At 26.4% G+C, this 25,698-nt stretch overlaps 1 protein-coding gene across 2 annotated transcripts in view; it reads right to left on the reverse strand.

Annotated features, from left to right (window-relative positions):
* LOC117174558 (caveolin-3-like) overlaps positions 1-25,698 on the reverse strand; it is a 506,197-nt gene that overhangs the window by 51,477 nt on the left and 429,022 nt on the right. The window lies entirely within an intron of this gene.

Here is a 25,698-nt window from a genome sequence, read left to right on the forward strand (position 1 = left end):
ATTCAATCAACTCAATTACTGATTTTCATTTGTATTATACTTGTTTGACGATGATACCGAAAATGTTGTTTGTTTTTACGTATTTCTAAAGGCTAAGGAGATTCTTCTAGAAAGTTATAATTTTTATTTTTTTAAGAAAAATTTTAAGGGTTACACTCGTTCAGACTTTTAGATTCTGATTTTTTTAATTGCAAGTAACTTACTTAATAATTACAAATTTTTCATTCATCAATTTTAATGTCATTTATTAGCCGAAAAAGGGTTGACCATCTCAGCCAAGACAAGGCTTGTCTTACAACAAGTAAACATCGTCCTAGCATTTTTACTCGGGTAAGAGCTCATTTATTGTTTTAGGTTCCTTTTTAGCGAGTGGGGTTCATTTTTGTATGGCAGCTCCTTTGGAACCAAAAATGGGTTCTAATGGAAACCTCAGTTTTTTCTGTGATTTCATTTTTGAAATGCATAAAATAAAATAAAAAAACATGCATACATTATATTTTAACAAACTTCACAGTCCAAAATGCTTTCAAATTCGTAGAAATAGGGTAATGTTTCACGAAACTAGGAGAGTAATAGGGGAATACATTTTTAAAAATAAAATTAAGGTATAGATTTTACATTGAATGAAAGATGAAACACTTAAATTTCTATGATTTTAAGTCGAAATATATTGCATTAAAAAAATCGAATTTTCAATACAAAAAGAAGAATTTTCAACAAAGCAATAGAATTTTCACAAAAGGATTAATATTTAACAAAATAACGACATTTTCAACCAAATAGTTGAACTTGTGGACACATGGTTTAAATTTTAACAACAAAAACGAATTTTCCATTAAAATGACGAATGTTCATCAATTTATGAATCATCCAAAATATAATTTTTTAACAAAGAAGATTATCTCTCAACCGTGTATTTTAATTCTCAATCAAAGAAGATTAATTCTTTATGCAAAATATAATAATTGATATTTCTGATAAGGAGCTTCCACATATGAATTCACGTTTTATTTCAAGATCCCCCCCCCCGTACCCCTTGTCAAGCTCAGTTACGAATTAACGAGACGCCACCTATAATATTACGTCACGTTCTTTCGACCCCCCTCCCTTTCACATTTTTTAAAATAATTATAAAATACTTTTCGGAATCTTCTCAAATATGGGAATCAAATGTTACATGAACATAATTAAAAATATGAACTTGATTATTAACACTTTTTTATTCTTCTCAAAGAACATATCAAGCAGCTAGGATATACGAGTATATGGACTTAATACTTTCCAGGTTGTCAATTAAAAACAAGAAAACCATCCGTGACATCACGCGCAGAATGACTCGTCCTCCCATATGTCACGATTTGTCACGCTTGATAAGAACCCCCCCCCCCCCTGTCCCCTCGGTGCGTGACATAAGTGAACGCTCCCTAGTGAAAAATTTAAATATTTTAAATTAAAAGCAGTGTAATTTAGACCAAAAAGACAACAATTTATACCAAATGAGATACATTATGAAACCTAAAATACGAATTTTCAACCAGAAAAAAATGTTTCAGTCAACAGAGAAAAAAAATGTCAACCAAATTATATTTTCAAACCGAATAGTCAAATTCTCTAAAAAACAGTAGCTATTTCAATTCAAAATATAAATTTTCAATTAAAAAGCAATTTTCAACTAAATAGTTGAATTTGTTACGAAAATAATAGAAGTTCTATTCCGAAAATATGAATTTTCAACCAGAAAATCATCATCGAGACGCGTGGATTGATCTTTTGACGAACTTCCTTTCAGTATTCTTGATTAATCAATAGCGACAAGAAAAGTTTATCAAAAAAGGTACATTATTTATATAAAAGAAACTTTGGTTTTAATTTGGAATGTAATACTGTCCTAAGCTGAAAAGATGTTCATTACGACAGAACACATCGATTCTCATTTTGATGGGCTCTCTCATTTTATGAAAATAAGATTTTCGGTAAGACAATAACATAAGCTTGACAAATATTGAAAATATCCATTTGTGTTATTTTGTTAGAGAAAAAGCTCCCGCTATGAGGAAGTAAATTCATTTCATATCTATGAGGAAACAAAATGTTTAGAAATGAGCACAAATAAATACACCCATAGTGAATACATCCATTGTACTTTGCAGCGGTATTTTCCATGTGTGATGATAAATTATTTTGTTCTTGAATGACCCGTATGCAATATGCGAATCTGATTGCTTCGGGAAGTTCTGTGTGTACATCTTAATATTCAATAATATACATTTTTGTTGTTAAAGTTTTTGAGCAGGTAAATGTATTATTAATTTTGATGCTATTTTTTTCTACTGACCTAGAATCAATAATTTTTCAATATTTATTTTTTTAAATTGAAAAAGGGCTCTAGCTCTGCCATGATTCGAGCTCAAGTCTTTAAGATTTCCTGTTTGAAGCTCTAAACCTTTAAATTGGACTTAGAGCATCAGACCGGAAATCTGAAAGGCCAGTAAACAAAAAATTAAAATCGAAGTTAATATCTACTTACTTGTTTTTCCATAAAAGTTATTAAGTTTAAACTATTATTATTATTATGAACTATATTCCTGGACATCGAAAATATTTGTTCTACTCTCTAAAATTGAATTAGTTAAAATGTTTACTAATTTCAATAGGTGGCTCAATTCTAGCAAAATCGAATAACAACTATTGCCTAATAATCTTTTTTGTATAAGACACGAAGTATAAGGCATTGTTTTTTGATGTCACAGCCTAAGGGTTAATGCATAATCTTGTATTCCTCATTGTAAAGAAACAATTACATCATGGAGAATTTTCTTGCATAATTTCATCCATCGTATATTCAAATAAAACGTCACAACTAATAAGAATATCACTCTTTAGAATATTATGCAACGTTTTCCCTATAATGTTTCAATCGCATATTCCATTTTAAAGAGAATCCAGCTTTACCCCTCTCACATATTTGTTGCGTAATCAACACGTGCGAAAAATTTTCCATTGCCGTGACGTCCAAAATCGTGGCTATTTCGTAATGAATAATAATTTGAATATATTGTTCAAGTTAGCATTTTTTCAAAGTCTCAAATCGGAAATAATAAATAAGGGACTTTAACTAATTTATGCATATAAATGATTTTAATATGGATTGATATCTAAAGATTATATTACTTTTACCTGAATAACTTTTTTATTTTCTTGTACCGATAATATTCAAAGATCCAAATTTTTAAATTAAAATTAAATAGTTGAATGTTTCGCACACAAAAAATTACCTTTTAACAAACTATTTAAATTTTCGACAAAATAAAATTGTCGAAAAGCTAGTTGTACTTTCAAACAAATACTTTTTTTGCAACCAACAAATATTCATATTCAAACAAAAAATATTCAAGTTTAACCACAAAGAGTTGCATTTAAAAAAATATATATTTTTTGAAAATTGAACTACAGTTTGTAAATTTAACTATATGTAGTTGAATTTTCAAGCTTAAAAGTTAAATGTTCTAGAAAAAGTTGACCTTTAAACATAGAAAGATCAATTTTAAAGAAAATAGTTTACTTTTTTAACTAAAGAGATAAAGCTTCAACTAAAATGATGAATTCTTATAAAAAAAAATGATTTTTTAACAAAGTAGTTTAATTTTACCCCAGGAAATGAACTTTCTAACCCAAAGGCAAATTTTCAAAAAAATTGTAGAACTGGAAGACAAATTTTGTATAAAACAGTTGAATCTTTAACCACAAAATATGAATGTTTAACATGTAGTACATTTTCAACTAAATTGTTGCACTTTTAACAAGACAAAAAGATATCAACCAAAAGGATTAGTTTTGTAAGGAAAATGACGAATTTTATATTAAGAAAGATCAATTTTCAACAAAAAATATTAAAGTTAGATTGTCAGCTGCAAGAATTAATTTTAGACAATGACAACAATTTTTTTTCAAGGAAATATTTAAATTTTCAACTGAACGGATGAACCTTAAACTAAAAAAATAAATTTCGGACCAAACACAATGTTATTTTTTAAATATTGAAACTTTTGACCAAAGAGATAAATTTTCAACAAAAATGATAAATCGTTAACCAAAAAACTGAGTTTTTAATAATGTAGTTCAACTTTTGCCCCAGAAGTCGAATTTTCTAACGAAAAAGGCAAGTTTTCAAAAAATTTGTTGAACTTTAAAGACAAATTTTTTGTAAAGCAGTTGAATCTTTAACCAGAAAATATAAATTTTCAAAAAAAGTTAATGTTCAACCAAATATTTGCATTTGTAACAAACAAAAAAAGAAAGTTCAACCAAAAAAATTACTTTTTAAAACAAAATTACGAATTTTCTATTAAAAAATATCAATTTTCAACCAGAAATGTTAAAATAATTGTATTCATAAACAAAAAAATTAAATTTTATTTAAGAAGATAATTTTTGTAACGTAAAAGATCAATCTTCTAAAGAGATCATTCTTCAACCAAAAATAAAAACATTAAATTTTCGGATACCAAAAAATAATTTTAAACAAAAAAAACAAACAAATGTTCAAGAGAGTATTTATATTTTTAACCAAAAAGATGAACCTTCAAACCAAAAAAATCATTTTCATTAAAATAGTTAAACCTTCAACTAATAAAATGAATTTTTAACTAAATAGTTGAGTTTTCAACTGAAAAGGATAAATTGTCAACCAAAAATGAAATGGTTCAATTTAAAGTTAAGAAATTAATTTTCAAACGACAAAAAATTATTTTCAGAAAAAGAGTTACGTTTTTAGCTAAACTGATTCATCATAGAAAAACAAATATTTTTTAACAAAGTAGTTCAATCAACAAAATTCTTGAATTTTCCACAAAATCATAAAATTTTTAAATAAAAATATAATTTTCAGGAGAAAGCATCTAGAAAAATGAAATAAAAACAGAAATAGAAGAAAAACAAATTACTAACAAGAATATTATCTTAGAGTGGTCGCAAAACTTTATTTTTAAAATTTCTTAAATTTTTCATTTTTCCTGTTCATTAACATTCAGTGACGTTAAAAGATTTCTAACATAGATTCTTTTATAAGAAAATGAAAATAATTTTTAATACAAATTCCAAAAACTTAAATTTATTGACCCTTGATAATTATTTCAAGCACACCCAGGCGGAAAAATTGTATATAGTTTATATATAGTGTAAAGTTTTATATGTAATGTTCATTTGTTTTATGTAAAAGATTTATAATACAAATGAATACTATGTATAATACTTCACACTGTATATAAAATATATATTATCTCCACCTGGACCTCTTTATAGTAATTCTCTTTGGCAAACAATTTTTGAAAAAACCTGGACTTTTCCCCGAAATCTAGGTTTTTCCTGACTTACGGGCACCTTCTCAATCGCTAAAGAATAATTACATATTTCGATATAAAGTTTCGACATAGACAGGTATTAAAAGTATTGAATTTCTAAGCATTACTCTATTATTAACCGGATTGCAACAGATAATAGCTCATGAGCCTTATTTATTGTCCCTTCTGTGAATTTATAGGCCAATCGTGCGCCGAATTGATTTTCATAACTGGATTCTGAAAAAGACACATAGAAAATGGCATGTGTTGATATAACTATGTATATATAGAAAGTTACACACACTGCTGCGTTTCTCGAGATTTGTTCATGCTTAAGATAGAATCTGAATCACGTCAATGTTCAGTGTGCACATTGCATAATGATTTACAATAAATTACAACTTCGAGTACCATGCACACCCTTCTATATGTTAGTTTGCAGATTCTATTTTATCGGGACCATTGACTCTTATACGCATCGTATAACTTCACTACATACTACTTTGCAATTGATATAATTCTCCTATAAATTTCGGAAGACGAAAAAACTCTGGTAATTCGTAGTGATCCACTTGTAAGCAGGAGAAATCTATTTTTAATCCGAAGTAATCCACTTTTAATCTGAAGTAATCCACTTTGGTACCTATGTAATTCAAATGATTCGAGGTAATCCTACTAGTTCATACAAACTTCTAATTCAAATCAACCCCTTTGTAAGTCGGCGTAATGCACTTGTAATCCGCAGTAATTCAAGTAATTCTGAGTAATCCCAGTATTCCGTAGAAATCCACGCAGAATCCAAGGCAATCCCCCTTTAATCCGAAGTAATCCACTTGTAATACGATTTAATCTATCTGCAATCCGGATTAATTTAAGTATTTTGAACTAATCCCAGTATTCTGCAGAAATCCACTTGTCAGACGAAGAAATCTACGTGCACTGTTAAAAATAATATTAACTTTAATATACCCATGTGTATGAAAATTAATATATTAAGCATATGAAATTGCCATTAAGAGTGCGTATATTAAATTTGATAAACATTCATATTAATCACTTACGAGAAAAATCATATAATTTCATTTTTCACAAATTTAAAATAAGTTTAGCTGTAATTTTCGCTTCTAAATAATAAAACATGATACCTTATTTATGTTAACCAAAAATAAAATTGGATTTCAAATCGAAAAGTTCAATCAAGGAAATAAATAACAGACTTAACCTAAAATTAACTGTATTCGAAATAAATTTTGACCATTTAGAACGAATTTAGGAAAACAAATTTACCCGTATATTCCAGTTTCATTATAAATAACAATTGAGTCGACGAATTCTAGATTAATTATTTAATTGAGAATAATTGACAAGATTTACAGAAATGAAAGCAGGTTCAGTTTTTACGCACATTGCTGTACTGACCTGTAAATGAAATTTAATACACATGTATATTACATTTCAGTAGCGCTAGTGCATATAGGGGTCTCAAGTTTCGATTGCTTAGTTTTGTGTATAAAAACCACATTGATTTCGATCAAACCTACTGGAAAAGTTTCCTCACGATGCAAGATTCAATGGTTTAAAAAACCGAAAATATTGATTTTCAACTAATAATGAACCAATTAAACAAAAAATTCCTTTTTTATAAGCAATTTTTTTTCAATCAAAATATAGAGGGGGAAGGAATTTTTTTTCACAATCGTGAATGTGCACAAAAGTGCACAAAATGTCTGAACTTTTCAAAGCCGCTGATTATTTTTATCTACAATTTTTTTAAACGAAATAGCATCCAAAAAAGGGAAACCAAAATTTGTTATTTCGTTTATCGATATTTTTTTATTTGTTCGCTCAAATCATATAAATATTTAATTATTTCAGTAAAAAGGTAATTAAAAAGTTTATTTTTAAGAAAAATAAAAATATTTAGTGTTTAATAAGTAAAATCATGATATTAAGATTATACAAAATGATTTTATTGCTATTTTACGTCATTTTCACACCAAAATCCAATGCAGCGTGTGAAACATCGTTTTTTCCACTATTGAGTAATTTACTGATATTATTTTTATAAAATAAAAATCTAATGTTTACTGCTATACAATTTTACATGACTCAGCTGTGCAACACTGCCGTTAAAGCATCATAATTGAAGTACAGTGGAACCGCGGTTATATCCATACATTTTTTGTTTAATTTGTTAATTATTAGTTGAAAATCAATATTTTCCGTTGTTAAACCATTACATCGTCTAGAATATACCCGAAAATAGTAGAAAAGTGTATTTTACAATCAATTCCTTGCCTCTTTTATAAAATTATTCAAACTCAAACGTAAGAGAGAAATTTCTTTGTTTTGGGACGTAATGGCTTAATTAAAAGGATTTAGCGACCCATGAAACTTTTCATTTTGTATCTACGATCATATATTCTTTCCGTACACAAAAAATTTTGGAAATTAGTTTTATAACAAAGCAAGTAAAATAGAGTCCATCCAATATGAATAAATAAATTACGGGTGTGGGGTGAACCACCCCTACATAATTTTAAATGTGCTGAAAATAGCTAAATTCATAGAAGAAAAATTTTTTAAATATATTTTGCACTTGAGACCAAAATTAAGTTTTGTTTCGACAAAAAAAATTAATGGGCGTAGCTATACCTAAACACTTTTTATTTTTTGTCTATGATAATATCTACTTTCCATACACAAAGAAAATTAGGAAAATAATAATCCAAAACATAAATATAAAAAATTACGCGTAGTTAAACCACCCTACCAATTATTTATTGAATTGCAAAATCAATCTAAAATCGAGCATAAAAATCCGAAGGAAATACGTGTTGCACACAAAAAAGAGGATTAAGGTATTAATGTATTTTTAAGAAAAAAAAAACATCGAAGAGGTAACTACCCTCTAAATTGTTTCACATTATTAACCTTTATAATTAAATCTTTTTCACATACTTTCAAAGTTTGTTTAATTTTGATGTATGCGATCTGTTTCAAATATTTCACCTTGTTTTTCCCCAAAGGATAAAATTTATCACAGAATATGCAATAATAGATCAGCTGACAACGAATATTGAATCTTTCATGTCGTTGCTGTTGAAATAATTTTAATATTTACAATTTTACTAAATTATATATTATCATCTTTACTTAATATTTTTACAGATAGTTCTCATTATTCGTTGTCAGCTATTCTATTATTGTATGCATATTTTGTAATAAATTTTATCTTGCGAAAAAGGTGATTTTGAAAGTAAATTTTAATATTATTTCAACAGGAAAAACAAGAAAAATTTAAAATTTAGATGTCTCTGGGTTTAGAGTTTGGAAAAATTATGTGCGTCACTTTTCCGATTCTGTTATTTTGATGAATTACGTCTTTTTACTACTTTTTTGTTTCACTTAACTGTTCTTGATTTGATGTCAACATCTGTTATGTTGAAATATCAACTATGTATTACATTTGTCGTTGAGAACTAATCTCTTCTGGCTGAAAATTAATTTACTTTGTAGAAAACTTAGCAATTTTCTTAAATTCAGTTTTTTTTAGAGATTTTTAATTTTACTATCACAGTGAAACTCTGAGAAAGGGCCTCAGAAAATTCTTTCGAGAATTGGGGTAATTACCCACTCCCTCCAGCCCCTAAACCGGCCCAGTCCCAGAGTTTCACTGTAATTATTTTTCATTACTTATTTATTACTATTGTTATTCTCGCTTATTGATTCATCTTTTTAGTTGAAAATCCTTTAAGTTTTCGACTTAAGATTAATTTTTATAAACTGTAAATTAGTCCGTTCCATTTTTAATTTTAAAGTTATATTTTATAGTCTGAAATTCAACTATTTGGTGGAAAATTCATGTATTTTGTTAAATTTTTTTTGTAGAAAATTCACCTTCTTTGTTGAAAGTTGAACTTATTTGTTGCAAATTATAATACTTTGTTAAACATTTATTGTTTGATTGGAGACGCATCATTTTAGTTAAAAATTAATTTCTTTCGTAAAAAATTTAAGTATTTTGAAAAATCTTCTTTTTTTAATCAAAGTGTTTAACTAAAAATTCAAATTTCCGATTTTTTATATTAATTTTCTATTTTCTATTTGAAAATTCAACTGTTTAATTGAAAAATAATTAATTTTTGTTTAATTCATCTTTTTTAGTAAAAAAAAGAATGTTCTTAAAGAAAAATCCAAATGTTTTTAATTGAAACTTCAACAATTCGGTTGATAACTCATGTATTTCGTTGAAAATTCGCCGTTCGATAGAAAATTAATCCTTTCGCTTTGTAATAATTAATCTTTTTTCGTTCTTTTTTGTCGCTTAAAGCATATTGCCAAAAACGCCATAAACCAAAATAGTTTTTTAATCTTTTTTTATAGATTCGGACAACTTAAAGAAATTAAAATTTCCATCGAAAATACGCCGAGACTTTAGTCGAATTTATTGTACTATATCACAGTTTACAAACTGCACAAAATTAACTCCTTATCTAAATATTTATGCAATATAATCTTAACACAGTAAACCCCAGGAATAAATTTTATCTTTCAAAAAGATAAAAACGTTGCATCACGTTTATCTAATGAAAGATAAAATTTATCTGAAAAAAGATAAAATTTATCTGAAAAAAAGATAAAGTTTTTCTGACGTAAATATTTTTTCGACATAGGTTATATGTCAGACAGCTGCATCTATTTTCAAAGAAAAAATGTCCTTCATAAATGAAAAAATCCTCGCGATATTCAATTTTAAATATTCTCACTTTATTTCAATAATTAAAAACTCAAAAATCACTCACCTACACTTACTGAATACACAGGCTGCACTTTGGTTAGTTTATATTAAATGGTGTTTGTTTACAATTTTTCAAGTCTACATCAGGGTCGATAGAAAACTAAAGATTTGTTCAACAAAAGTATGGGACTGAAATTGGCTGAGTTTAAAAAAATATTTACGTCAGATAAACTTTATCATTTTTTCAGATAAATTTGATCTTTTTTTCAGATAAATTTTATCTTTCGTTAGATAAACCTGATGCAACGTTTTTATCTTTTTGAAAGATAAAATTTATTCCTGGGGTTTACTGTGAATAAAATGTTTCTTTGTCTAAGAGCCCCTGTTTGGAGATATATAAATTAACGATCGACGCTTATACAATGTGCTTAGTCGATTCGATTGCAAAAAAGAAGAGGGAGAATATTTACGATCAGTGGAGAGACATACAACGTAACTGATTGAATAACTGTTGGGGTGCGTCTACAAAGAAAAGAAAAATAATAATTTTCTTTTGATCAGCGAAGGGATACTGCTTGTCAGAGTGTTTATCACCTCGTTTACGATCAAAGAATACTCGTTAAAAGGATAAAAGAAAACAAGAAGGTAGTACATTTTCCGCATAGTAGACTCCCCCGAAGTTTTGTATCTTATGTTCAGAGCCGTAACTAAAGTCGGGGCTAAAATTAGAGGCCCCTCACTTCTTTTGATGCAAGTGCAGGGCAAGAATTAAATTTATGATAAAGGGCCATTCACATATTACCTAACGTTATTTTTCTACCTTTAGTCCCCCATGTAACATTCCATTATATTTCTTTCGGACCCCTCCGCCCGCTCCCCCCTGTAGTTAGATAACATTTTTCGTATTTTTTAAAAAGATAGTAGACACTTTCCTAAGATAAGAGACTTAAGAAAGTTTGGAAACGTTTTAAAATATTTTTAATATATTCAAAAACTCCTTAATCGGAAAAACATTTTTAGCAGACTCGAATTTTTCTTAAAATTCCAAAAAATCATTCAGAATATTAAAAATGCCTGAAAATCTCTCAAATTTTTCTAGAAATTTTCAGAAAATTTGTTTATTCACTATAAACCTTTCAAAATTATTTTAAAGCTTCTCAAGTGTTGGTTTGAAAATTTTTTTAAATCTGCGTTTTTTAAACCTTTTACAGTTGGAAATTATTTTTCTATTGTTTTGAAAATCTTCTAGATATTTCTTGAATTTACTCGATTTTAAAAAAATTTGTTAATTTTACCAAATTGAAACATTTTGCTTCAAAGTCTTTGACCCTTTTTCGAAATATAACGAAAATTTTTTTAAACGTTTTGAAATTTTCTGCATTTTTCTCTCAAAGTTCATTCTTCAAAACAATTAATTATAAAAAAATTTACCATCAATCTTAAGAAAATTCTTTTTTTTTTACTTTTAAAGGTTATAAGCATTCGAAAATTTTTTATATATTTACAAATTTGTTAAATTATGCAAAATTAACAATCTTGTATTAAAATTGTTCAGATTCTTATTGGACAATTTTAGGAATACTTTGAAAGGTCTTTTAAATCTGTTCGAATATTCTCTCTAAATTAATTTATCTAAATAAAAAATCCTTTAAATTTTTCTTAGGAACCTAAATAATTTTTTTCGTTTTCTCTAAGCCTTACAAAAAATTATTTGTAAATAATATATGATGTATTATGGCAAAATTTTGCTTTAAAATCTTTTAAACACTTTTAAAAATTGTTGAGGAATAATTTGAAATGTTTTTTAATCTTTTTAAATTTTCTCTTTGAATTAATTTAGAAAAAAATCACTTGAAAATTTCCCATGAATCTTAAAAATATTTTTTTCATTCTCTTGACATCCTGAAAAATTCATTTTACGTCAAATTTTTGTTAAATCCTGAAAAATTAAAAGAATTGTCTTGGTCTTCTATATTATATTTGCACATCTTTGGAAATCTTCAAAACTTAAAATTATTCTTTTAAAATTGAAATCAAACCATTTAAAATTTTTCCAGAAATATTTTAAAAATTGAATCTCAAAATCCTTCAAAAGGATTAGAAAGCTAAATTATTATTAAGTATTTCCCACAATTTAATTTTTCTTGTGTCTTTGATAATGTAAAAAAGTTTAGAAATTAAATATTCTCTCCTATCAATAAAGTTTCTACACATTTAAAAATAAATTTCATGATGTAGTAAAATTATTTATTTGGAATTTTCAATATAGAAAATTTATGGTGCAGAACATTCATTATTCTTTATTAATAGATAAACAACTTGAAAACCGAAACTAAAAGTTATATTCTTTTTGTCTAATTATCGACTACTATGAGGTAATAATTAATGTGGACAAGTAAAATCCCCAAAACAAATACTTATTATTGCTAATAATACTCGCTTAGAATAATTCTAGAAAATTGCAGTTATTAAAAAATTGTTGTCTTTTTGTCCAATCTTTAATCAGAGTGAGGTAAATAATTTGTCAGAGTTAACAAAACTAATTTTTAAAACAATTTATTCGTTTTTCACTTGACATTATTTTTTAATAATGTTTGACAGTTACGGTTTTGTATGAAATATTCAAGCTTGTGTCCACTCTTCGCTTCAAGTTTGATAATATTTATTGAAATTTAATTAGAATAATTGTTTAAACAAATTATTATTGTTAAGCACAATCTTCTCCAATAAGAATTCTATAGATTGTTGCGGGGTTTTCTGAAATTTTCCACTTTTCGTCAAGTTTCACTTACGTAGTAAGGTAATAATTAATTCACGTGAACAAACATAAATGTTTAAACAATTGATTATTATTTATAATTATCTTTCCTTAGATAATTGCTAGAAATTTGCGGTTTCTCCTGAATTTTAAAAGTTTTTGTCAACTTTTTACTTATTTAAATAATAATTAATGCAAGTTAAGAACAAAGGATGAATATTAATATTAATTTAAACAAAAGGGCTCTTAGTAGAAAGAATAATTCATATATCTGATCTATTTTATAAAAATATATTCACAAAAAAAGAGATTGTTCAAAATATGATTCCCTTCAATATTTATTAAATATTTTTTTATAAGTAAAGAAGCAAATAAAAGTTGAACATTTCATGAAAATACCGTAACTTTCTAGCAATTATCTAAGATACGATAGTTATAAACAATAATTGATTGTTAAAACCATTATTTTCGTTAACTTGCATTAATTATTACCTCAATAAGTCAAAAGATGAGAGCAAGTTAAAAACTTCAGAAAAGAACCGCAACTATCTGGCATTCATATAGATGAAGATAGTTATAAAAAATAATCATTTGTTCAAATAATTATTTTTCCTAAACTTAATTAATTACCAAGTCACTCCAAGTGAAAAATAATTACAAATTTCGGAAAAAACGGCAGATTTTCACCATTAAGCAAATAGTATATTGATAAAGAATAATAAATTGTTTAGACAAATTATTTTTGTTAACCTAAACTAATTATTACTTCATTCTAATTTAAAATTAAACAAAAAGTTACAAATTCGATTTAAAAAACCACAATTATATGGTATTAATTTAAAAGAAGATAGTTACACGGAGAGAAATTTCGGGAGATAAAGTCACGGCACTGCTCCTTGAGTTTATTATGCTTTGACGTGAGAACTAAGATCTCGGAACCCTTGATTTTAAAGCATACGTGTCAAAGCTTTAGGCATAAGGCCACGCCCCTTTACTCTCAGGTCTCGAATTCTATGCTTTTAGATTTGGATCATAGAGTCCGAGGCTTTAAAGCACTTAAAGTTGTAGCTCTAAAATCACGTGCTTTCGTGAATCATTTTTTTTGAAATTTCTCCCCGTGTAAAAATAATAATAATTGGTCAAAAAAATTATTTTTTCTAAATTAAATTAAATATTAAGTCACTTAAAGTGAAAAGCGGATAAAAAGTTTAAAACTTTAGAAGAAATCGTAATTCTAAGCATTGTTCAAAGTAAATATCATTCACGATAATAATTCATTATTTAAACAATTATGTTTATTCGAAAAAGATGTAATTGAAAACTGAACAAAAAGTGGAAAATTTTGGGAAAAACTGCAACTTTTTTCTCTCGAAAACCTTTCGATTCTAACAGAACATTGCTAAGAACAATAATAAATTGTTTAAACAATTGGTGCAAATATCTAATTATCAGTATAGAGTAATTTTTTATGTTTTGGCAGCAATTTTCATTTTTTAAAAACGCGAAAAATCATAATTAGACTTATGGGGGTGATATTTAAAAAATAATATTTTATTCGTATTCTATGGCTAATTATGAAAATAAAATCTGAGTTTCAACTCGATTCACTTAATATTGACGACATCTAAATATTATTTTTTCAGATGGATAAAAATGGAATAGCAAATGATGTAATGCTACTTAAAATAAGTTCGATTTGAACTTTTTCGACTATTAAGTTTAATTGTTAACTTATTAGATTATAAAATCAATCAGTTTATAATGCGTATTTCTAAAATACTTTATTTCACTAATGATAATTTTAGGTCTTAATTTTTGAGCATATATTTTCAATTAAAATAATTTTAAAACCCAGTTTTTTAAACTTGCAAAATAAAAAATTAAAAGCGTTTGAAATTGAAAATTCTTTGATTAAAAAAAGAATTTCAAGTTGATCAAGTGTAACTGTAAGTAAATTAATTATTTTCAAAAATGAATTGCAATTCCAGTATCAAAAATTGAACAATGATTCAATTTACATGACGATTCTGAAACTGTTCAAAATTAAACAATTTACCGATTTTAACGTTAGAAATTAAACTTTTTTTCATTCGGAAGCCTTAGACTTATATTTATATATAGTAAATGTACAGGTTTAAAATTTTAAAAAGAGCCATTTTTCTATATTTACCAACGTTTATATTCAGAACTAAATTGTTTAAAATAGAAATCCTGGAATCGTTAAAATTTCAGAGCTTGGCAATATCGCCCTTAAAATTATATAATTTTTAACATAATTTACAATTGTTCCATTAAAAAGTATTGAATGCTTCCATTTTATACATGTAAATTATTTAGCGTTTAAATGAAAAAATTCGTAATTTAAAATATTTCAAGGTTCAAATTTCAAAGTTTAACATTCGAAAGAGTTCAGCTTGAATGCCTTCATTAACAGGTTATTTTTCATTACTTGAAATGACAAAAATTTTAATCCTATTAATCGCATCCTATTAAAAAATTCTTGTTAATTAACATTACATTGCACCTTGCGGCGCTTTCCCAAGAAATTATTTTTTGTATTTGTATTATTAAAATTATTATTTTTTGTATCAATTTGGTTGCTTATTAACAACTATTCTATATTGTCTTTTAATGCTCGACCATTTCCTTCAAATTTAAACATAGAAGCTTTTTTTGTAATAGCGATCATAAACAATTCCTAATTTAAAATTATATTATCGCAACATTCTAAATATTTGTCATCTTGAGTTCCAAAAAAAGAACTGTTTGGCTGCCAAACCCGTAAATTCCTGTAAATGCTTTTGGTTGTAAACTCTTGTGTAAAATTAAAACTACAATGAAATACAAAAATTTGCACAAAAAAATACAAAAAAAAAAGGACAAAACTCCCCCGGATAATAGAAAAAATGTTACTTTCTTGTAATTTTGGTTCTAATTTATTATATTTATTCATATATACCTGTAAAAATAGTTTTAGCTTTATGTACTTTTTTGTCAAAATTTTGCCACTAGGCGATATTAAAACTTTTAACACTATTTTTAATTTCTCAAATGAGTCCGCGACCTGTCGTTTGAATTTTGAAATTTTTTCAAATATTTGATTGAGACGTTATTCAAATTTTTTTATGTAGAGAGAGAGAGAGAGAGGGCAAGATTATAGATTCACACAGGGTGCATAAAGGGCTAGTAGCGGCTCTGCTTACATTGCTGTTTCTGCTGTTGCATGCATGCGCTCACGTCACTCTTCAGTATGGCACTTCCTCTATGGGGTAACTTATTTTTAACTCGTCGTGCTCTCGTTCTTTACGGTACGCAAAAGCATCTTAACCAGCTTAAGAGGGTGAATTCTTATTGCAACGAAACTCCATGTCCATGTCCATCCTCAAAGAAAAAACTGATTTCTGAGAATATTATTCTGGAAGAGAGTACAGTTCTTTTCATTCTAAGTCAAATTTATTCTTCTGATTTAAGGTTTTGGTTTAATTTCTGGTCGCTAAGTTCTGCGAACAGATAAGTATAATTAATCTGGATTAAATGAATCAAAATGTCCCTTTTAAATTTATTTTGTAGAGTCTGTTGCTATATTTTTACTGTAATTAAAAAACAAAAGAAGGAGTACTCCCTATTTTTTCTGTGGTAAATGATATTTGACTAAAATTGTTGAATACTTAACAAAAATATGAATTTTAAAACAAGAACCTTTATTTTCTACCAAAAAGATGAATTTTTAACAAAATGAATGAATTTTGAACTAAAATGAGTGAATACTCAACTAAATTAGTTGAAATTTAGTACAAGTTAACTTTTAACTCACTAACAAATTTTTTGCAAAATAATAAAACTTTCAACTCAAACAGTTGAATTTTCAGTAAAAAATTTAATTTGAACCAAAAATAAAAACAATTTTTCCACAAAAAATACTAAAATTTTCAACCAAAGTGATGGTATTTTCAACTAAAATGATGAATCTTGAACTGTGACAGTTAATTTTTTAACAAAGAAGACAACATTTTTAACTAAAATAATAAATCATTAACTGGAATACTTAAATTTTCAAACAAAAAAAAAAGAACTTTCAAAAAACAAGATTAATTTTCTACCAAAAAGACGAATTTTCAACAAAATAACTGAATCTTCAGATAAAATGATGAAATATTCATCTGAGTTTAATTTTTAGTTACTAAAATTAATTCCTAATTAAAAAAAAAACGAAGTTTTAACAAAAAAGTTACATTTTACACTGAATTACTTCTGTCTTCAGTATACTTATTTAATTTTCAAGTACAAAAAACAAAATGTCTAAAAAATGGTTTGATTTTCAACTGAAGTAGTTAAATTTCAGTAAAAAAAATTGTAAGAAGAGAAAAACGAATTTTTAACAAAATAGTACAATTTAAATTAAACAGATAAACTTTCAATTGCAATTATGAATCTGCAAAAAAAAATTTAACGATAGAGATTAACTTTCAACTAATTAGTTGATTTTTAAGAAAAAAGATAATTTTTCAAAGAAAATGACGAGTAATCAACTGAGAAATTTGAATTTTCAAAGAAAAAGATGAATTTTGAACCAATAAAATTAATTTTCTATCAGAAAAGACAAATTTTCAACAAACTACATGGATTTTTAAATAAAAAATCCATTTTAAACCAAAAATTGAATAGGTCAATTTTCCGTTAAAAATCATTTTTCATCGGAAGAAATTAATTTTCAATCAAAATGATGGAATATTCAAAGGGATCAGTTAAATTTCCAATTATAATATTTATTTACAAAAAGTAGAACAGTGCTTACCAATTTATTTCCTTATTTGAAAACTCGTTTTTTTTATGAAAAATTATTTTATTGAACTAAAAATTTCACTATTCAAGTTTTTATTAAAAATTCGTCTCTTTTAGTTGAAAAATGAACTTTTTTGCTTTAAAACCACGCCCAGCATTATTACTTATCTAAATCGGATAATAACAATAACGATAAATTTGTAAGCACAAATCTGGGATTTACTGTGGCTTTGTCGTAAAAATTCCATATTCTTCGCTAAAAATTGAACTATTTTGTTGTAAATTCGTTCTGCTTTGTTAAAAATAATTTTTTATTTAATCAAAATTTAATCATTCCATCTGTAGATTCGTAATATTACTAGAAAATTTAATTTTTGTTTGCTTGGAAGTATAAATGTAGAATTCAGAAATTAACAAAAAATTTAATGGTTTGAAACTTAAAATCATTAATTGAAAATTCGCCTTTCTTGTTTGAATATTGAACTATTCTTTTAAAAATTCGTATTTTCCTCTTAAAAATTAATTTTTTTCAACTTCATTTAAATAGTTCCATTTTTGTTGAAAATTTTTATTGTTTTAATTGAAAATTTATATATTTGTTTGTAAATTTGACTGCTTAGTTCAAAGTCGAACCCTCTTGTAGGAAATTGATTTTCTGGTTGAAAATGGACTATTTTGATGTAAATTGTTTTAATTTTTCAAACTGTTGGCAAATATTTCTCCTAACTGAAAGTTGAGCTATTCCATTTTCGATTAGAAATTGGTTTTTTTTTTATTTCAAATTCATCTACTTGATTAAAAGTACATTTTTTGAGAATGTAACTATTTGTTGAAAATTCGACGTCTTTTAAAACATTTTCTGATTTTCCAAGTAGGTGCTAGATTTTTCAAGCGTAGGAGTCGGAACTAAGTAAATCTAAAGAAACACTTTTAGAAGGAATAAAATTAATTTCCAGAGCCATAGAGATGTATAGAGCAATCCATAAAAATGGGAATGTTTCTCAAAGCCTGAAGTTGAATCTGTTTTTGTTAGAAATTTAATTGTTTGGTACAATTATTTTTTAAATTAATTTTTTTGTGGTAAAGTCATTTTTTGAGTGGAAATTAACTATTCCGTATTTCTTTGAAACTTTATCTTCTTCACTTGAAAATTCAACTATTTTACTAAAAATGAACTATTATTAGTTTAAAAATTACATTTAAAAAATTCAAAATCTGGTCGAAAATTGATATATTTTGTTAAAACTTAATCTTCTTTGGTAAAAAAATAACTTTTTTAGTTGAATTATTTTTTTTTAACTTTTTAAAAAGTTTTTTGACGTTATTTTCCTTTTATAATTCATCTCTTTAGTTAAAAATTTGTCTTTCTTGGAAGAAAATTCATCTTTTGGCTTAGAAATTCAACTATTTGGTTAAGGTTTTTTTAAAAAAGATTAATTTTTTTAGTTAACAATTTTTTGCTCGGATAAAAATTTGAATAATTTGTTCAAAATCCGTTTTTTATCATAAATTAATTTCTTAAATAAAAATCTAAGTATTCAATGTTTTGTTGAAGTCGAAAATCTCACTATTTGGCTGGAAACTTAACTATCAGGCTGAAAATTCCTTCGAAAATTTCAAATTTTATTGCAAATTGGTACATTTTGTTAAAACTTACTTTTATTTGGTAGAAAATTAATTTATTTGGATGAACAAATTTTCTGCTTGGGCTAAAAGTTAGTTTTTAATTGAAAGTTTAATTTATCTACCTAATTATTTAACTTCAATTTTTGGTAGGAAATTGATCTTTTGCATAGACATTTAATCTTCATGGTAAAAAATTAATCTGCTTGGTTGAAAATGTAACTATTTTTCTGAAAATGCGTCTATGTTCCAAAAACGATATCTTTTTTGGTAGAAAATTCATCTATTAGGTTGAAAATTTAACTATTTGCTTAAAAATTCATGTCATCCTTTTGTTTCAAAAATTAATTTACTTGTTAGAAAGTTAGTTTATGTATTGATAATGAATTTTTTTTAACTGGAAACTTAACTGTTCCATTTTCTGACCGAAATTGATCGTTTGCGATAGACATTTAACATTCTTGGTTAAAAATTTAACTTTTTCGTTCAAAATTAATCTCTTTTGTTGAAAATTTGCCTTTTTTGGTAGAAAATTCATCTTTTGGGTTCAAAATTCAACTATTTGGTTACATTTTTTTCTTTTTTTTTGTTAAAGATTTATTATTTTAGTTAAAAATCCATTTTTTGGTTAATTTAACTATTTTTTGACGATAGACCAAAAATATATCGCAATTGAAAACTCAAGTTTTTTGCTGAAAATTACTTTTTTTTGAAAATAATTCCTTTTTATTTCTATTTTATCATTCGGAAATGATTCAATTCGAGAAATTTTCATTGTCGGGAATTTTATTTTTTGGGATTTTTAGTTGTCACATATTGCTGAAGTTTAGAAATCTTAAAATTTGTTCATATTATAAACTACCGAAAATGTTCAAATTCGCGAATATTACAAATTGTTCGGGTAATTTGATTATGCAAGGATTTTCCAAGTCGGGATTTTTATATTTTGGCAGTTTTATAATTTCGGGAATTTTTGGATTTTCACCCATAAATTTAAAAAAATATATTTTCACTGCAAAATACGGCATTAAATTTGGACTTTTTGATCGAATTTGAACTCAAGGAGAGTATTTCGGTACAAAAATAAACATTATAAATATTTGAAAACCGTGTAATTACAAAATTTATATTTCTTTTCAAGCTTTATTTTGTTACCTAATTTACACGGAAAAGAAAATTCCAAATCAAACGAAGGATCATGAATTAAAAGTGCTTTTGAATGACTGCGGTAGTAAGATAAAAGCCTATTCTTAGATAAACTAAAAATATCCTTATTTGATAAACATTATTTAAAAATAGATGGACAAATAATACGAAAATGCATGCAAGTCATTATATCAATTTTGTTTAGCTTCTAATGTCTGAAAGACATGTAAACATTTTTGTTAATTGCACAATGCCGGATAACATTATGCTCAATTGTTGTGGTTTTTTTTTCACAAATTGGCTGTTACTTATATTTTTAATCTATAAAAATTGCCAGTGGTTGTTGCTAGCTGTTGAAATTGACCGTAGCTATACTTTTTCATTGACTAATGAACATAAATATAATTTTTGTATTTTCGTGATTATCTCAGTTTACTCTAAATTACCTAAGATTACTTAGGGTTGCATAGGATTACTCTTGGTTATACAAAATAATGGTTTATTACACTGCCTCAACTAGACTCACACGATTTATCAACCAAAAAGTGTTGCTTCTGAACATAATTATTGATTTTTCAACCAAATAGATCAACTTTTACCAAATAGTTTAATTCTCAAACAAGAAGATAAATTTTCTATCGAAAAACACGAATTTTCAAAAAAATGTTTTTATTCTCAAGGGTCTAGTTGAATTTCCAACTAAAAAGATAAATTTTCCAACAAAAATGGAAGTTAAATTTTCAGTGAAGAGATTAATTTTTAACCAAAAAATATGTAGATTTTTTAACAGAGATGTGAATTTTCAACTAAAATGATAAATCCTCAACTGGAATAGTTAATATTTCAGTTAAAAGAAAAATTCCAACCGAAAAACAAAGATTTTAAAAAAAGTTAATTTTTCAACCAAGGATAATAAGTTTCAACGAAAATAAAGAATCTTCAGACAAAAAACAATACTTTAGAACAAAATTGTCTCATTTTCCACAAAGCAGATTAATTTTCAACTAGCTATTTGAATTTTGAACAAAGATGTTTAATTTTTAACAAAATACATATATTTTCTGTCAGGTAGTTGAATTTTCAATTAAAAAATACTAAATTTTCAATGTGACTAAATTGGTTTTTTCAACAACAACAACAAAAATAATTTTAACAAAATATTTTAATTTTTAACTAGTTAAAAAAAAAATGTCTACCAAACAACAACGAGTTTTTAACAAAATACTTAATGAATGATATGAATTTTCAACTGAAATAAATCTGTACACAAACGAAATAAATTCTCAACGAAAAATTTAATAATAATTAAGGAATTTCCAACTAAATAGTAGACTTTTTAACCAAGAAGGATTTTTTTAAACAAAATTGTTTTTTCCGCAAAGTCGATTAATTTTTTACGAAATAGTTAAATTTTTAACTGAAAAAGGCCAAATATGGAATATTTGCATTATCAATTCAACCGAATTTATTTTTAACAGAAAAAAAGGATTTTAAACAAAATAATTCGATTTTAAACTAGTTAAAAAATAAATTTAAAACCAAAAACAATAATTTTTTAACGAAATCGCTAAATTTTTAACCAAAAAGATGAAATTGTCAACAAAATGAATCTTCAACTAAAATAGTTCATGTTTCAGTTAAGAAAATAAATTTTTAACTGACAAACGACGAATTTTCAACGAAACAGTTAATTTTTCAACTAAAGATATGAATTTGCAACTAAAATAAATTAATAGAATAGAAATATAGAAAGAATTGGAAATTATTAAGAAATAATCTGCCATTATCGCGCCAATGACGGAATGATAACTATGGTCTGCACTTAGCCGAACACTGGCTACCAGTATTGGACGAAACCATGATCCAAGAAGCTTCTTGGATCATGGGACGAAACCTAGCTGCCGTCTTCGAGCCATTGCCGGATTGATATCTATGGCCTTGACTTATCAGCCCAACTATGGGTACCAATACTGCTATAGTCTATGCTCTAAGGATGTGACAAAAAAGCAGGTATTTAAAAAATAAATATTAATTGAACGTTAGAACTTTGAATATAAATATTAATGGTCTCTGTTTAAATTGAATACATATATTGCATTTTGAACATGATTTTACAAATAAAATTTCTAACGCTACGGGGTATCGAACCAACATCTATATACCTAAATCTATCGCTTAGCACTCGGGAGTTCTAACCACTGCGCTAAACCAATAAGTTGAAACTCTGTCAAAAAGTCATTTTCATAAGCTGCAGTTCAGAAAAGTTAAAGAACCAAATTTTAAGCTCTCTTTTTCTCATTATTTATTATCGAGCGACGTTGTGTAAATGTAAAATACATGAACTGTTAACAGGAATATCAATGCAATAATTTTTAAATAAATAATTTAAATCGATTACAATTTTTCTTCGCGTAATATTTCGTTTTTTTCCGTTATAGCCTACTTTGCAACTTTTTGCAATGACAGGAAATGTAATTTTTCATAAACATTAAAAATTTTTAATGACAGAACTTAACAAATTTCATTGTGAACTTTGACAAATTTTCAATAAATATAAAAAGCCAATATAGGCTGCCAGCACTGGCTCAATATTGGGCCGATTTAAATAAAACATGGTTTGCCGTGGTAAAAGTGACACTTGGCCCAGTAATGAGCCGTCACTGGGCCAGACTTTGGCTGATCCTCGTGAAACATGGTTCCCCGTACTAAAAGTGAGACTTGGCGCAATAAAGTGCTGATACTGGGCCAAGCATCGGTGGAGGATCGATAAATATAAATAGCCAATATAGGCTGCTAGAACTGGCTCAACACTGGGCCGATTAAAATGCCGATATTGGCCCAATAACCTTAGCCGAACTTTGGCTGCCAAAATTGGACCAACATTGGGCCGTGTATTCAGCTTCGGCAATTCGCACTTGGGAAAGTATTTAGAAAAGGAATGGGGAGAGAGAAGGTGGAACAGAATAGCAATATTTAAATTTGGAAACGAGGTAAGGGAGGGGTGCATGTATGGGATGGATGTAAGAGAGGAATGGAAGATAAAGGAAGCTAGGAAGAGAATAGGATTAAGATTCTAGGGGAGGATGGATTAGGAGAAGCATGGATGAAGGAGTTGGAGGATGCTAGAGGAGCGAATGAGAGAGAACTAAAGAATGCATGTGAAAAGAAAAATGGCAAATTGAAGGTATAAAAAAAAGTGAAAGAATAAGGAAGCGGAAGTCGCTTAGATTACAAGCGGAAAAATTGTAAGTAATGATTATGTAATAGTATAAGTAGAATAAGATGCGCTTGCGTTCTAATTCTCTCCCTCTCTCTCGCACTCTCGCTTTCGATCGCTCGCTCACTCGTTTGCTAATAAGTCCCAAATTGCGCTATCACAGAAAATAGAGATAAGGAACTTGATATAAAACTTAATGTAAATAGGTGTAAATAATTGTATATAGTAAGGATAAGATTTTTAAAAAATGTAGACAAAAAGATTGTAAGGAATGAAAGTCATGTAAACCCTTAGGGGACACATTATGAATAAAGAAGAAAGAATGTTAAAACAAAATACATAAATTTGTCAACGAAAAATGTAATAGTTGATATTTTAACCAAAATAGATTTTAACTTTAAAATAAAGAACAGATAAATCCTGCAAACAAATAGTTTATTTTTTTAACCAAAAAGTATACTTTTTAACAAAACTGTTTTATTTTTTACAAAGGAGATTAATTTTCAAATAAATAGTTTCAACAAATAACTTAAAATTTAAACTAGTTTAAAAATAAATTTTTAACCAAACACAATGATTTAGAAAAAAAAATAGTTAAATTTTCTAACAAAAAAATAAATTTTCAGGCATGAATTTTAATTTTAAAAAAAATTGAAAAATACATGTATAATTCTTAGTTTAAACTTTAAACTAAGAATTATACGAAATAAACTTTTTTCGCCGCAGAGCAATGCAAACATTTCTTTAATTAAAGGATTTTTTTTTATCGAAGAAAGATTTTTTTGGATGTTACGTTTACAAAAAAATCATACTTTGATCTTGAAAAGTCCACAAGAATCTTTTTTTACTGAAAATTTAACTATTTTTTTAGTATTATTATTTTTTTAGATACAAATTCATCTGTTTTAAGGAATTTTTAAATCTTTTTTGGAAAAAATGCAACTGTTCGGTAGATAATTCAATAATTTTGTTAAAAAGTCATCCTTTCTGGTAAAAAATGGGACTTTTTGGTTTGAAAATTCAGTTTGTTTCGTCTAAACTTATTTCTTGTTTGAAAATTCATATTATGATCGTGAAAAGTAAGCTGGAATATTGCTAAACATAAAACTCAACTATACATTTTTTAAATTTATCTTTTTTATTTAAAAAAATCATCTTTTTTAGTAGATAGAATGAAGTTTCTACTAAAAAAGACGATTTTTTTAAATAAAAAAGATAAATTTAAAAAATATATAGTTGACTATATATTTTTTAAATTTATCTTTTTTATTTAAAAAAAATCGTCTTTTTTAGTTGAAACTTCATTCTTTTTGTGAAAATGCCACTTTTTGGTAAAAAATGATTCTTCCTTGCTTGATTATTCAACTATTTTGTTTGTAAGATGTGGTTGAATCAGTTTATTAAAAAATCATTTTTCGTTGAAGATTTATATTTTTAGTTGAAAATTCATCTCTTTGATTGAAGTTTTCACTGCTTAGCAGAAAATTTTTTTTTAAGATTGATCTTTTTGAGTTGCTGCATTGATCTTTTTGAATTTTTTGCTGCAAGGTCAAACTTTTCTTTGACAATTAAATTTTTGTAAAGAAAATTCGTCTTTTGGATTCAAAGTGTAACAATTTTGATAAACTTTTATTTATTTCTTGAGTCAAAAATCTTTCTTTGTAGAACATTTCATCTGTTTCGTTTTTAAATTTATTTCTTTTAAAATAAATTTCATCTGTTTTGATAGAAAATTTAACTATTATGTTAAAATTTTAATTATTTCTTCAAAATTCAAGTTTTTTTGCTAAAGAGACAGTCATCTTTTATAGTAGAAAAGACTTTTTTTTGTTTAAAATAAATGATTAAATTAAACATTTTGAAATTTGTATCTAAAATAACCTTTTTTTTCGTTTATTAAAAGATTCTATGGTAAAAGTATTACAAGATAAAAATGACATTGAATGTTAAGGATCAAGGGAAATGAAAAATTAATCAAGGAAAAGTCAGGGAATTTTTAAAATGAAGCTCTTGGAAACCCTGCCTAATTCTACTAGCAACAAATAGCAAAATATTTCTGGAAACTAAAAATTTCGTACGGTGATAGGGGGAG

This window comes from Belonocnema kinseyi, chromosome 6 (assembly GCF_010883055.1).
Source record: "Belonocnema kinseyi isolate 2016_QV_RU_SX_M_011 chromosome 6, B_treatae_v1, whole genome shotgun sequence".
In the NCBI taxonomy this organism is placed as follows: domain Eukaryota; kingdom Metazoa; phylum Arthropoda; class Insecta; order Hymenoptera; family Cynipidae; genus Belonocnema; species Belonocnema kinseyi.